We start from the raw sequence: 10,973 nt of genomic DNA, 5'->3' as shown, positions 1-10,973 counted from the left end.
GAGCTTCGTTTTGATATGTAGTTCGTTCGATTCCGATGCACGGTTTAGGAGAAACGACCGTTTCAAGTAACGGCGTTTCGCGAACGAAACTTTTCCCCTCGCCTTACTTTGAAACATAGGTTAAAGACCGAAAAGGGTTAATTAATGTATGAAACATTTATGGTAAGTGTGTTAGGCAGTTGGTAAGACACTCGCGAAGGAATCGCTTTAAAACTCGTAAAGGTTAAATTATTAAAAATGGTGGAGCCGAGGGTACCCGAGTGACTTAAGCGAATCAGTGAGCGCAAAACAAGCGTTAGAGTCTAAGTTAGTTAAAGTATAGATTTACAAGTGACTTTGGTTTAATTCCAACTTACTTGTTGCTTATAGGTTACCAGACTCGTCCCGAGCCATTCGTAACCCCCAGTCGCTCAGGAAAGTATTCTATCCGTTATACTGTTGTTGTGATGTATACGCTTGTATATGCATTATCTTGCGATAGATGCATGTTGGTTATTTAGCAAATTCTTGCGATATATTGTAGCATGTGATATGGTATATATGCATGCCTGTTTCATATTCTTGAAATATATATCTGTTGGTTCAGTTGATAATACCTATGCTAGAGGATAGCGGTATCTTGCATATACCCTTAGTATAGGGACCCAAAGGTGAAAATATTTTCTAAAACCGGGAGTCGAGGATCCCGAGTAGATTTTGTATATATGGATATGGATATATATATATATATATATATATTTATATATATATGGTTATAGTTTTCCAAACTATTAATCGAATAAGGTTTATTCGATAACTTTAACTTTATTTATTATTGAATATTATTTCGAATATTATTCGAAGGCGTATGACTCCTTTTATTATTTATTGAATATTATTTGAATATTCATTCGAGGGCTTATGACTCTTTTATTATTTATTGAATATTATTTGAATATTCATTCGAGGGCTTATGACTCAGTTTATATTATTTAATGAATATTTTTGAATATTCATTTGAGGATCTATGACTCCGATTATTTGCTGAGATTTATTCTTTATTTTATTAAAGAATAAGGTGTTAATAATCAAACTTATTTTCGATTATTCAAATAAAGATAATACTTTCATATAAGTATATCTTTGGTTATTTAATATTCGTTTCAAGTATAAATTTTAATACTTCTACTTCAATTATTTTTATAAAGACTATTCTTTATGGGAATATTATTTAAATAATAATATTCGGTCATTTTCTAAATATTCTGGGGACTGATTTACTTCATTAAATCAGCTTTACTCCAAACACTCTTTAAAGTGTTTTCGAGTCTTCAAAATGATTTTTAAAAGTCAGAGTGGATCCCAAAACTCTTTTTTTTATATTTAAGATCTTCCTTTTAAGGGGATTTAAATACTCGCTCAAAAACCTGGGGAATCCGGCTCTGTGGTGTATTTTATATTCGCAACGAGGTTGCAGTTTTGGTAAATGAATTGATTACTTGCCCAACGTTCGGGAAGTAAGCCCATCTAATTGAGTCGGCATAAGCGACAGGCCGGGGTACGGTCTATTATTGTGTAAGTGGCTGGGTGGCAGTCCATCAACGCGTGAGGGGCCGGGTAACGGCGAGGTCCTAATGCGGCCAGGGTGATGACCGGTGAGGAATTCATCCATCTACAGTAGAAAAGGTTACTTATTGGTATCTTTGCCTGATCAGCAAGATATCTGGTTTATGCCAAAATTCTTTTCCTTCCAAATTTATTGGATATTGCAACTCTGTTCATACTTTACATAACAGAGGTTCCAGGAAATGTTTAAGAGATATATATATGTGGATATATATATATCGGGACTAAATAAAGTATCTCGTAACTTTATTTCATTCAATAATATTTCAAAGATTGAATCTATTCAAATCTTGTCTTGTAGTCTCATCTATGTGATGAACTTTTGAAACTGATTATAACTTGAACGGTGGTAGTTCAAGTAGTATTGGGAAAGATATAAGTATATTGGGGTATTTGGTAACCTCATCTTTTAAACTTATATCTAATTAATATTGTCTTAGAATGACAAGATTTTCAGAAAAACGTTGAAACAAGGTTAGATATATGAGATCACCTTGCAACGATATTTTTTTTATACAGTTTACACTGGGACTTTGTGTTATTATGCATGGGAGAGGATTCCAATATTTTGAAAGTATATATGTATATATACTGATATTTGCGACTTCATCGCATTAAGATATCAAACTTGGTTTCATTTCTTTTGACCAGACTTTCCTGAGTATTATGAGCTAGGCTCATATACTATTAATCATTATACATATTATTTTGGTGGACTTGCTGCTCACCCTTGCTTTATTTCTTCATCACACAACAACAGTTAGGAAAGATTGCCAGACTCCAGCAGACCCAGCGCAAGCGCGTGGGAAGCGTCCCGCGTCTTCCCGAGGATGTTGTAGCTGCTATAGCTGCAGAGGTAGATCTATTGTAGATCAGACCATCTACTTTTGAGAATCAATTATGTATAATTATAACTTGTGGCAGATAATGGCAATTAACTGTAAATTTATCAAGTATCATTTTGGGTTGTAATAACTTTTAAATTGTGGATTCAAAGACTTGTACTTATTTAAATTTCATCTCTGAGACTATAACGGGTTTGTGGTGTGTGTTAGTGTGGGTTCACAGCATAAGGTTATTTATTAATAAGTGAATGATATTGTGGAAAGAAAGACCGTGACGACCCGGATCCCCGACCCCGGATCTGGGGGTGTTACAGAAATGGTATCAGAGCCAAGCGTTATAAACCTCAGAAGATGATGTGACGTTAAGATAATAAGTTCACTAAGATAATAAGAACTCTTGCCAAGTTCATAGTCGGGCTACCTAACGTAGTACTGACAGTTAAAACCCTTATGGGAACCCTTATAAATATCGTGATAGGAGCGTAGTTCGTTATCGTATATGGTAGCGGGTCTCCGAACCCTGAGGTTGAGGAGCAACATCGCGATGATATTTTATTACTAATTGGAGATCAGATTGTGGATCCGATAGAGTGTCCTAATGCAGGACCGGATGGTTGATATTGAGGATTTAGCAGTTGAGGATGTTGTCCTAGAAGGGATAGTTATTGAGGAGGATCCCATGGAGGATCCTGACAAGATTGGATAAAGGACCACTGATGAATTGATGACCATAGTTAGGTCGACTACCAGAGGTAGGATTGGTCGGTCACTACCGGAGGTTCGTTCAAGTTGTAAAGATAGTAGCCCCTTTAACGCGGCTTACTCGTAAGACTGAGAAGTTCGAATGGACAGAGAAATACGAGAACAGCTTTCAAGAACTGAAGCAGAGGTTGGTGATGGCCCCTATGCTGGCGTTGCCGGATGGAAAAGGAGATTTTATGAAGTGTAGTGACGCTTCGCACAAGGGCTTAGGGTGCGTGCTTATGCAGCACGGTAAGGTAATCGCGTACATGTCAAGACAATTAAGGTAATATGAAATTCGATATCCCCGCTCATGAGCTTAGGCTCGTGGCAATAGTTTTACCCTAAAGATTGGAAGCACTACTTGTATGGAGAGAAGTGCGAGAATTACCTAAGCCATAAGTGCTCTAGTACATTTTCGCGTAGAAAGAGCTCAACATATGCCAGAGGAGGCAGTTAGAGCTAATCAAGAATAATGATTGGGAGATTCTTTATCATTCGAGGAAAGCCAATATGGTGGCTGATGCCCTTAGTAAAAAGGAGAGACTCAAGATGATAATGTCTTTTGGAGAGTTTATAAGAGATTTTGAGAAAATGGAAATAGAAGTGAAGGTAACTGGAGCCGATACCAAAAAGCTGTTTGAGATTACAATACAGCCCGAATTATTGGAAAAGATCATATTGTGCCAGAAAAAGTTATGAATGAAGGCAGGGAGCCAACAATTAGATAAAAGATTAATATCGAGAAAGATGATAAGGGAAAATGAGGATTTTAAATTAAAAGATGACCCCAATTATGGGGAGTAGGATGAAACATTTCATACTAAGGAAACAGAAAGTCGAGTAAGGAAAGGAGACCCGAGACGGTACTCCTATACGGCAATTCATGGACCTGTCTAAAAAGAACTTAGACTATTATCCCCAACCACCACCTTGAGGAAACAATGCGGTGGAAATTCTTTCAGGACCTTTAAGTCGCTAAGCTCTCAGAGTTCCAAGGAACAAGCTGACCCAGTCGAGGCAAGAGCCTGGCTAAAGGAAATAGAGGAATTTGAGATTCTAAATGATTGGAAACAAAAGACTGTTTTTGTCACTTACCCTCCTAAGAGAGAGGCCACCCGCTGGTGAAAGACCAAGAAAGGCACGGAGCCAGAGGTTATGATAAACTGATTAAAGTTCAGCCAATTGTTTTCGGGAAAGTAATTCCCAAGGTTATGGAGAGAGTGTAAAAGCTTTAGAGCCAGAACAAAGGCAGACGAGTATGATGAATTGTGAATTAAGTTGTAAAAGTTGTCAAGATTCGTTCTAAGGACACGAATCCAGAATGACGGGATGTTTGAAATCAATGCTTATGTTGTGTTGGTTCATGAAATAATGATAAGAGAAAGGAAAATAAAAAGAAACTGAAGTGGAAAGGAATATAAAGGCAATAGAGTTTGAGGTATGATAAGGGAGTTGGGTATGAGGAAACCCTAAAGACTCGTAGCAATAGAAATAGAAAAGTATGTAATCGTCAGGATGAGGGTGATTCACCATGAGTTAAAATTGATGGTTGAAGGCATAAGAGATACATATATTTATCCCCTGTAAGTTGGGAGGATTCGAGGAAACCTTGAGATAGTTCGAAGGATAAATAATGAGACGCGGATAGACTGAGGAGACAAGAAAGTAAGAAATAGGAAAAATTGGATGAAGGAAGTGACCTTCAAGAATGTGAATGTAAGACCGGTGGCTGATACCCAGAAAGGGAGACGCCAGGTATGAGATATCCCAACATTGATGACTGTTGAGATAAACAACAAAAGTAAATAAGGAATTATTAAGAAGAAGTTCACGTTGAACATGACCAATATCTTCCAGAACATCCATGTTATCATTACCAAATCAGGAAAGAAAAGCGGATGACCGTTGTTATCTTTTGGAGGCCATATGGATTGACCTCAATTTGAATAAGGATGCTATTATGAAGTTAGGTATAGACTATCGAGGTGGGAATGATGAATAAGATAATCTATCAAGGATATATGACTTGATTTATCCATGGAAGGATGCATGTACCTTTTAAAGGTGGAATTAAGGATAGAACATCGGTAACTTAAAATGAATCCTAGGGGAATGCATAAAGGTTGGCATTTCACCCTTAATAGGGATAGTATGAGTTTTGACAGTATGAATTGGAAAGGATTAAGGTAAAATAACCTTTAAGGATCAGTGGAGAAATTTTTCAGAAGTATATAGACAATGGTTCTAGTATTAGTAAATGGTATTTTGATATGCCCTGTATAGGGAATACAGGAGGAACGATTGAAGGATAACCTTAGAGGTTTTACAAGGAGAAAGGTAATATTCAAAATTCTCAAGAATAAAAATGTTGATAAAGGAAATATGACATAATTATAATGATGCCAAGTGGGCACGTGTTAAACCACGAGAAAGTATGGATCGAACCAGTAATGGTCGAAATTGTTCAGGGCAATTAGGACTTAAGATAAAAGATGTTCTAAGTATGATTGAGAGTCAGTCATGACAGTGATTAACCTCTAAAGACTGAGGCAAAACTTATGGAAAAATGGTGATTTTTTTTTACTATCAGATTAAGGAAAACATCTTCACATAAGCTGTGATTGAAATGAGGTAGAAAATTTAGTTGAGGTGGTTAAAAGACATTGACTGTAAGGAATTTACTATCAGGAAAGGCCAAAGAGGTGGCCGACACTTTAAAGGTAAGAGGATAATTATAGGCGCTTGTGCCAAAGGAATACAGTGATGATGGTTAAAATGTGAAGGTTGTATTATGGTTTGGAAGATTGACATTCCTTCTGATGACTGTGCAATACCCAACCGTAATAGTAGTTGGTAAAGGTTTAATTCGTGTAATCGCCAAGCGGGCTATCTATCTTAGAAGGTCCTATCTTGAGATAAGCCAGGACCATATTTCAAAAAGGACTAACAAACCTTTGAGTTAAGTCTTCTATTGAAGGTATATGATTAAGAATGGTATTAACCTGCTATCGTTGCTTTGAGAAACTCTTCTGCAATTTTATCTGCTTCATGTCATGTATGTATGTCAGATCAGGAGTGTTCTCATGAATCATGAATGGTGATTATGTTTACTCCTTAGAAGGATTTGATACGACATGTATGGACTCCGTATGGTTAGCTATTAAGACTTCATGGAAAATGAATGACTACAGTAGGTCAGTGGTGGACCATAGTAAGGCAGCAATGATTCTGCGAGTATGAGCTGATTACAACCGTGAGAGTTGTATTGGAATGGGTGTTGAGATTGAGTACCACTAATCGGGTCGTGGTAGTGTATAAGTTATCATTGATAGACTAATTAAGTAGAGTATCTACCTAGTGAATATTATTTCTTATCAATAGAGAGTCGTATTATTATACGAGGAAGGTTGCGGTGCAAGCATAGAATTCTAGTAACGATGATGTATAGAATGAGATCCCAGATTCGATTTTCGATGTCGAGGGAGTTTCAAAGGTGATTGTGTATAAGCTCGAGGAAGAGTGCATGGGTCCATAGAATGATGGACGGATAGCGAAAATATTTAGGCATGGGAAATACGGCTATAATCTTGATGTGATATAAATACGTATATGTTTTGTTCTCCTATGACAAACCTCTATAGTTCAGAGGTAGGTTCCAAGCCAGATATTTTGTGGCAGTATATTTTTTTCATATATACAATTCTCTTCAGTTCGTTCTTTTCTCTTCTTTTCATTTCATGTAAGCTGAGAAGAACAACCCTTCCAGAAGGGGAGGTATTGCCGAATGACTATCTATCTGTGTGATAGAAGCCTAGTAGGATACCACTATTGTTTAATTGCTTGTCAAGTACTAAAGGCTGGCCACCTTCTGTACTAACTATGCGATATAACAAGTGTTCATGATCATAGTGATCTCTCAACAAATTCCTTTACTTCTATGATTGATCAAATTTTGGAAAATAGAAACAACTGAAAAAGGAGTAATAAAGTGGTGGTAGTATGCGGAATGGGAACACATTCGTGATACTAAGGTTGACGTGGTTATTAAAAGGTTATAGAACGCTAACGAGCAAAAGTATAACCAGTATAATATTAGGAACGGAAGGTAGTAGCGATTACGAACTGGAAAAGAATGGGTATTGAGAAGCAAAAGCTCTAATGCTAAGCTATAATGAGAGTCTGTGCAATAGACTTGAAAGAATTGGAATGATCACTTAACGGATTGAGTTATCTTACGACAATAGATCATATGTCATTATCGAGATCGCCTTATGAGATCCTTGAGGGAACAATGTCGATCTCCCTTATGTTAGGATGAAGTTGTAGAGCGCAAGATGCTCGGACCCGCAGTAGTCCAAAGGACCAAGGATATGATAGATCTAATCAGAGGACGGCTGGTAGTAGCCCAAGATGGACATGATAAGTATGTTGATTTGACACGAAAGGATAAAGAGTATGAAATAGGGGACCTAGTAATGTTATAGGTATCCCTTGGAAAGGATTGATGAGGTTCGGAAAGAAAGGAAAGCTAAGTCTACAATTTGTTGGACCCTTGGATATATTAAGACGTTTGGGAAGTTAGCATATGAGCTAGCCTAACCCCGAACTGTAGCAAGTAACGTGTTTCACGTATCAATGTTAAGGAAGTGTAATTCGGATGCCAGTAAATAGGGCATATGAGCGCATAGACATGCAACCGACGTAACCTATATGGAGCAACCAGGAAGGGTATAGAGTGAAAAGGAACAAGTGCTTAGGAGAAGGTTATCAAACTAGTAAGAGTTTGATGGTAGAACCACAATGTGGGAAAATTGACTGAGAGTTAGAAAGTGCAATGCTAAGAAAGTATCCCATTTTTCTATCTGATTCCGGGACGGAATCCTTTTAAGGAGGGGAGACTGTAATAACCCCAATTTTTGGAAATTTTGAAACCCTTATGAATAGTTTTTGCTGAATGAGAAAACTTTTCATGCCACACTATGTAGGGGTTCTGTTATTGATCTTATGGGATTATTAGTACTCTATGTGGTATATAAGTGTATGTAAAGATCGTCAGAATCCAATTCCGAACACTTTGATTTTTCCCGGAAATCCACTAGATACGGAAAGAATTGAGAAAAAGGTAACAGGATAAAAAGGATTTAAATTAAAGGATTATAAGAGAGGATCATAAAAGGAATAATGTATTGAGAAAGGTTAAGGGAACCTAAGTAATAAGATCCCGGGTATGATCCCTCAAACGATAAACGAAAACGAAAGTTAAGCGAACCGTATAACAGATCAGCGGTCATTAGGCAAACAATTAGGAAGTTAATCAAAGGGATTAGAGGGATGATGTCATCCAACCAATAGAAAGAGGACAAGGAGGGAGGATGACATCATGAGGATGACAAGCATGACAGGGAAGGAAATGTGGTGAATAGAACCACACAAAGTCAAGGCTACAAGGGAATTGACAAAAAACAAAACAAAAACCAGCAACCAAGCAAAACAAATCACAAAACACCAAACCTTCCATTTCTTCATGAAGCTCTCGGCTTCTTTCTTAAGAATGGGAAGTCCAAGCTCCTCCACTTGCCATTTTACAAGGTAATTATCCTAGCTTCTCCTAGTTAAGTTACATACTTCCTAGAAATCTTAGCTTCAAAATCCTTTCCTAGCATTTCCTATAAATCATTCAAGAAGATGGTGAATAGTACTTTCTTGAAATTAATTTTTGTGTTCTTGATTTCTTTGAAAGAACAAGCTTGTAGGAGGTTAGATTAAGGCTTCCATGGGCATTCCAAGGACCTTTCATGGATTAAAAGCTTCAAGGAAGGTATAACTCTTCATGGTCTTAGTTTTAAGTTTTGTTGTTTAGATTTCCTAATGTTTAGATGATGGGTTAGTGTAATGGGTGTGTAATCATGTTTAGAGCTTGTTATGAGTAGTTTAGTTGGTGAGAGGCATGATTATTGTGTGTTTAGAGATTGGTTGATTTTGTGATATTTTTGGAGTTGGAAATCTTGGTTATTAGTTAATGAACTTAAGTAAACTCTTAGTTCATAATTGAGAAATAAGTATGAATTGGAAATATTGAATTGTTGGGGCTGTTGTAGTATGGTATGGATGGATGTTGGTTGTATGAATGATATGTTTGAATTGTGGTTGTTTTGAATTGGTTTAAAATTGGGAAATCGCGTAAACATAGCCGTCGTAATGTCCGATTTACTTTAGACTGCTTTTGTTCATAACATTAGGACCCGAGAACCCCCTGCTAGTTTATGACCACTGCCATGTTTAGATAGCTCATGTTACGAGCTTCGTTTTGATATGTAGTTCGTTCGATTCCGATGCACGGTTTAGGAGAAACGACCGTTTCAAGTAACGGCGTTTCGCGAACGAAACTTTTCCCCTCGCCTTACTTTGAAACATAGGTTAAAGACCAAAAAGGGTTAATTAATGTATGAAACATTTATGGTAAGTGTGTTAGGCAGTTGGTAAGACACTCGCGAAGGAATCGCTTTAAAACTCGTAAAGGTTAAATTATTAAAAATGGTGGAGCCGAGGGTACCCGAGTGACTTAAGCGAATCAGTGAGCGCAAAACAAGCGTTAGAGTCTAAGTTAGTTAAAGTATAGATTACAAGTGATTTGGTTTAATTCCAACTTACTTGTTGTTATAGGTTACCAGACTCGTCCGAGCCATTCGTAACCCCAGTCGCTCAGGCAAGTATTCTATCCGTTATAGTTGTTGTGATGTATACGCTTGTATATGCATATCTTGCGATAGATGCATGTGGTTATTAGCAAATTCTTGCGATATATTGTAGCATGTGATATGGTATATATGCACTGTTTCATATTCTTGAAATATATATCTGTTGGTTCAGTTGATAATACCTATGCTAGAGGATAGCGGTATTGCATATACCCTTAGTATAGGGACCCAAAGGTGAAAATATTTCTAAAACCGGGAGTCGAGGATCCGAGTAGATTTGTATATATGGATATGGATATATAATATATATATTATATAATATATGGTTATAGTTTTCCAAACTATTAATCGAATAAGGTTTATTCGATAACTTTAACTTTATTTATTATTGAATATTATTTCGAATATTATTCGAAGGCGTATGACTCCTTTTATTATTTATTGAATATTATTGAATATTCATTCGAGGGCTTATGACTCCTTTATTATTTATTGAATATTATTTGAATATTCATTCGAGGGCTTATGACTCAGTTTATATTATTAATGAATATTATTTGAATATTCATTTGAGGATCTATGACTCCGATTATTTGCTGAGATATATTCTTTATTTTATTAAAGAATAAGGTGTTAATAATCAAACTTATTTCGATTATTCAAATAAAGATAATATTCATATAAGTATATCTTTGGTTATTAATACCGTTTCAAGTATAATTTTAATACTTCTACTTCAATTATTTTTATAAAGACTATTCTTTATTGGAATATTATTTAAATAATAATATTCGGTCATTTTCTAAATATTCTGGGGACTGATTTACTTCATTAAATCAGCTTTACTACAAACACTCTTTAAAGGTTTTCGAGTCTTCAAAATGATTTTAAAAGTCAGAGTGGATCCCAAAACTCTTTTTTTATATTAAGATCTTCTTTTAAGGGATTTAAATACTCGCTCAAAAACCTGGGGAACGGCTCTGTGGTGTATTTATATTCGCAACGAGGTTGCAGTTTGGTAAATGAATTGATTACTTGCCCAACGTTCGGGAGTAAGCCCATCTAATTGAGTCGGCATAAG

The sequence above is a fragment of the Apium graveolens genome, chromosome 3 (genome assembly GCF_009905375.1).
Source record: "Apium graveolens cultivar Ventura chromosome 3, ASM990537v1, whole genome shotgun sequence".
NCBI classification, from domain to species: domain Eukaryota; kingdom Viridiplantae; phylum Streptophyta; class Magnoliopsida; order Apiales; family Apiaceae; genus Apium; species Apium graveolens.
Note: the sequence above shows the minus strand (reverse complement) of the source record.